Genomic DNA, 5,637 nt, shown 5'->3' with positions numbered 1-5,637 from the left:
GGATCAGAGGTGTGTGTGTCACCACATCCCATCCGGGCAGCCTGGCTCTGATTCCTCTAACTTAACCCTTAATTCATATGATGCATTTTTTAAAGGTATTAACACATGATGCTTTTATTTTTATTTTTTTCTTTATTAATTACACTTTAATCACTTTGTATCCCCCCCGTGGTTCCCTCCCTCCTCTCGCCCCAGTCCCTCCCTTCCTGCACCCTCTGCATGCATGCCCCTTCCCCAGAGTCCACTGATAGGGAAGGACTTCTGTTTATCAGCAAAAGGCAAACGTTCTGTGGTCATTGCCTACTTTTATCCCTGGAGACTAAATTGTAAAGAATACACTCTCTGCTTTTTATTGTTGCTCCATTTCAGGTCTCTGGACCTGTTTATTTCATTATTCAGATTATCCACTTACTTCTTCATTATTCTTGTTAGTATTTTGCAAGAAAAGGACATTATATATGAATTCCATTGTAAAGACATTTTGGTCTTTAAAATGTCTTTCATCTAGAAGAGAGAGTATGGGTATATTAATAAACAACTAGGATTTTAAAATCTTTGCTTTTAATTTGTAGTAATTCATTTGAACCTCAGAAGAGCACTTCTAGGTGAATGCTGCTACTATTCTTTACTGTTGCTCATTTCTCTATTACTTTGTGGACTGCTGCAGAGTGCTGAGGCAGTGTGGTTAATTTATTCAGGGTAGTGCAGTTTGTTCTTGGAGTGAACAGGATACAGCTTGACCTGAGGGGCAGAGAAGAGCAAAGGAAACAGGTTGAATGCCAAGTGATGAACTTAGTGCTGATACCAGGAGAAAGAAGCTCTGAAGGACTCAGAGCATAAAAATGCTTAAGGGCAAGGAAGTCATCCTCATCTGAGAAAAGGTGGACCTCTCAGCATATTGACGCTGAGAATAGAGGAGGAAATATAGCACACTCTATGAAGAGACCAGCTAGAGATACAAGGGAGAAAACTCAACTATTTCTCTTGCTGCTCTGACTAAATTCCTGACAAAATGCAAATGAAGGATAAGTGCAGCTTAAGGAGGAAGCATTTCTTTCTGTTTGCAATTTAAAAAGCGATATAGACCTGAATGGAGAAGGCAGCGTGATGGGAGTATAATGCAGCCAGTTATGTTGAAACAATAGTCAGGAAGCCCAAAGTGGGCAGGAAGTGGGTCTAGGCTCCACAAACTTCAGGACTGTGCCCAGTGACTCACTTCCTTCAGAGAGGCTCCTCCTCTACAGGTTTCACAAGCTTTAAAATTAGCAGAGTCACTAAGCATTTAACAACTGGACTAAGTGTTCTAACACATTAATCCTTAGGGAACTTTTCTTATTCAAGCCTCAGATAAAGAAGTCAAAGATGTTTTGAATAAAAGATTAAAAGATGGGAGTGTGTATGTGTGTGTGTGTGTGTGTGTGTGTGTGTGTGTGTGTGTGTGTGTAATGGAAGCAAGAAGACAACTTGGGTGCCATTCTTAAGTTGCCACTTGCTTTGTGATTTGAGATCGTGTCTCTAATTGCCATGGAACTTGTCAGGTAGGCTAGGCTGGCTAGGTAGCTAGACATAGCCAATTGCCCATCTCACTGGAACTGGGCTTATAAGCGAACACCATTGCATCTAGCCTCTTAAATTTAGATTCTAGCATTCAAACCCAGGTCTCTATGCTTGTCAGGCAAGCATATTACCAACTGAGTTATCTTCCTATCCCCAAAGACATTAATCTTATATAGGTTAAGCTATTGATTAGTTCTGTGCACCTTTGGATGTGTCAGTTTTTAGTAATTCTGTTCGTATGATTTGTCAGCATATAACAATCTGGAAATTAGAAGTTGCTATATTTATTTATTTTAATTTCTTACATGAGTACTTTATTCCCATCATTTACATACCTCCCTTTTTCCTCTCCAACTCTTTTCATGCCTCACCACTTACTCTCAAGTTCATGACCACACAGACACATGCATACACCTTGCTAAGTCTATTTAATGTTTTTATATGTGTTCAAGGCTGACAACTTGGGATCAGATAACCTATCAGAGGGCTCTACCCCAGAGAAGACTAAACTGACATAGTTCCTAACTGCATTCTAGATACTGGTTCTTACACCCTCAGATAACTGTAGTTCTCCATCATCAAAGAAACTTCTTTTTCTAGCAAACAGAGATTACAAAAATCGCAGCTGGTCAAAAGGCAGACAACTGACCACGAGGTGTCCAACCCCAGCTGATATACCTCCAGCACAACTCCTCTTACACCTGAGACTCAGATCCAATCACAGAAAGGTGGTGGGAAGATTGCAAAAGCCAGAGGACAGGACATCTTTTATTGGGATACTCAGATTGTCCGGTTTGTATGGTAAAAGCCTTTATCCTCTGACCCATTTTGACGGCCTGACTTTTTTTTTTTTCAAGCAAAAATTATTGCAAAAGAGCTTGGATTAACTGTCAACATCTTTTTAAACATTTACATTATATAACTTTGAATCCCTGGTTCCTCCTGTGACACTGGAAAATCCAGAAGTACAAGCTCCTGACCTCAGAGGTGGCAATGTGCTTCGCCCTGGACAGCAACTATGGCACCCTTTAGTCATGACACCACAGTCCTGTCTCCTCACTTTCTATTTTGCAGGCCTGCTTCAACCTTCTCATTTATACTGGCATAGTTAGGATCTTTAATGTGTCTCTTTGTCTTTGGGGCTTGGTCTTCAAATTCTTAACCCTATTGTGGGACCTGCAAGAGGTGGTCCCTAGTGAAAACATGTTAAGTTCCTGAGGAGGTGCCCTTAAAGAAGATTAAAACCGTAGATTGTTTTTTCTCTTTTTTCATTACTTCCAATCTTCCATGTTGGGAACAGACTTCATTTGCAACAAGTCCATTCCAGGATATACTTTGTTCCACAGACTAAATAAACAGGACCTAACAACTATGCTCCACAGACCAAAGAAATGGGTCCTAACACACATGGACTGAAATCCCTAAAACCCTGAGTATAAGTAAAACTTTTTAATTTTTAAGTTGATAGTTTCAGATGTTCTTATCACAGTAATAGAAAGCTGACTCCTATTTTTTGATATGCAGGTATTTTTAGCCATGGGATAGTAGATTTAAATTTTATGAATTTGCAAACTACATTCATATCTTCAAAATAGGAGAGGGATATGAATAATTGAAAGGGTTTTTAATAGTGTTTTTCATATTATTCCTTCAAATGGTTTACAAATATTATCTTATTTACTTCTTATAACAAACCATTAATATTATATCTATATCTGTCATTTATCATCTTCTGTCTAGATATACCTATATATTCATCCATCTATCTATCTACCTACCTATATCTATCCTCTCATGTTAAATGGTCTTGGAAGCTAATTTTCCCAATGTCATGTAGAGGTTAGGTAGACTCAATATTTGACTCCAAAACTCTGACTGCAGAGCTAATTCCTATAATCTTCATGTTTTATTTACAATGGTAAAATGAGTGAATTCCATGTGTTTGAGAGAATGGTGAAAGGGCATCATTGTGAATGAAAGGGAAGATGATTAAGACCTTTGCTATCACAGACAGATAAATAAGAAACCTCAACTGGCTCTCTTCCTCATGATATTCTGGGCCAAGCCTTTGATGGAAGCTTCCAACCAGAACAGAGGTCAGGCTGAAAGCCAAGAAAGCCATCCACTCTCCCCAACACCACCCTTCCTGCACCTGCCCAGCAAATTCCCAACTGCCAGTCCTCTCCTCTTCACCATATCCTCTGGTGCAAGCCCAGGCCAGCATCCTGAAGCCCAGGTAAGACTGCCCCTTCACTCTGCCTTCACAATTGTTGAGCATAACTCCAACCAGCCCTCCTTTCCTTATTGCCATACTCAGTCCACATCACCTGAGGAAGCCCCTTACTCCACCAGAGGCTAGTCCACCATCCTGAACTCAACCAGAGGATTACAAACCAGGCATACTAAAAAAAAATCTGTACCCCATAAAATTGAAAAATCCAGATCAAATAGATACAATTTACCAAAGTTAAATCAAGGTCACATAAAAACTTTAATAGACCTATAACCCCCAAGGAAATAGAAAACATTAAAAGCAGATGTCGTTAAAAGTCTTCCAAACAACAACAACAACAAAATCCCAGGGCCAGCTGGTTTTAGTGCAGAATTCTACCAGACTCTCAAAGAACTAATGCCAATACTCCTCAAATTATTCTATTTAATAGAAACAGAGCAAAATTGACAAGTTCGTTTTCTGAGGCCACTGTAACCATGATACCAAAACCACAAAAAAGAATTACAGAACAATTTCCCTCATAAACATAGGTATAAAAATACTCAGAAAATACTTGCAAACTGAATTCAAGAACACATCAAAAAGATCATCCACAGCTTCATCTCAGAGACGCGGGGATGATTCAACATTGAAAATCTGTCAATGTAATCTACCATATAAACAAACTGAAAGAAAAAAAAATACACAATCCTCTCATTAGATGCTCAAAAATCCTTTGGCAAAATCCAACACCCCTTCATGATTTCATGATAAAAGTTTTGGAGAGATCAGGAATATAAGGCTTTCCTAAACATAATAAAGGCAATAAACAGCAAGGCTATAACTAACATCAAATTAAATGGAGAGAAAGTGATTTCACGAAAATCATGGACAAGATGAGACTGTCCACTCTCTCCATATATATTTTCAATATAGTACTTTCAGTTTAGCTAGAGCAATAAGACAAACTAAATGAGATAAAGGGGAACAAGAGGATCCAAATTGAAGTCAATGTATTTATATCTGCAGATGATGTGTTAGTATTCATAAGTGACCCAAAAAATTCCACCAGAGAACTTTTACAGCTGATAAACACCTTCAGCAAAGTGGCTGGGTATTAGAATAACTCAAAAAAAAGTAGTGCTCCTATATACAAATCATAAATGAGCTGAGAAATAAACCAGGGAAACAACACCCTTCACAATGGCCACAAATAATTTATTGACCTGTATGACAAGAACTTCAAGACTTGGAAAAAAAATTGGAGAAGATATCATAAGATAGAAAGATCTCCAATGCTCCATCAGGTTAAGTTAGTAAAAATGGCTGTCTTATGAAAATGAATCTACACATTCAATACAATTCCCATCAAAATTATAACACAATTCTTTACAGACCTTGAAAGGACAACACTCAACTTTATATGGAAAGACAAACAAACAAAAACAAGATATCTAAAACAATCTTGTGCAATAAAAGAACTGCTATAGGCCTTGCCATTCATGAAATTAAGTTTTACTAGAGGCTATAGTAATCAAAACTATGTGGTATTGTCATTAAAACAAACACATTGAGCAATGGAATTGAATCAAAGATCCGCACACAAATCCACACACCTATGGACAACTGATTTTTGACAAAGAAGCCAAAATTATATAGTGCAAAAAAGCATCTCCAACAAATGGTGCTGGTCTAATTGGATGTCTGCATGTAGAACAATGTGAGTAGATCCATACCTATCACCCTGTACAAAACTTAAGTCCAAGTGGATCAACGACCTCAATATAACACCAGGCACACTGAATCTGATAGAAGAGAAAGAGGGGACTTGTGTGGGCTCACAGAGATCAGGGAGCTTGCATGGGTCT

This window comes from Psammomys obesus, unplaced genomic scaffold, assembly GCF_907164565.1.
Source record: "Psammomys obesus unplaced genomic scaffold, mPsaObe1.curated_primary_1811, whole genome shotgun sequence".
Lineage (NCBI taxonomy): Eukaryota > Metazoa > Chordata > Mammalia > Rodentia > Muridae > Psammomys > Psammomys obesus.
Note: the sequence above shows the minus strand (reverse complement) of the source record.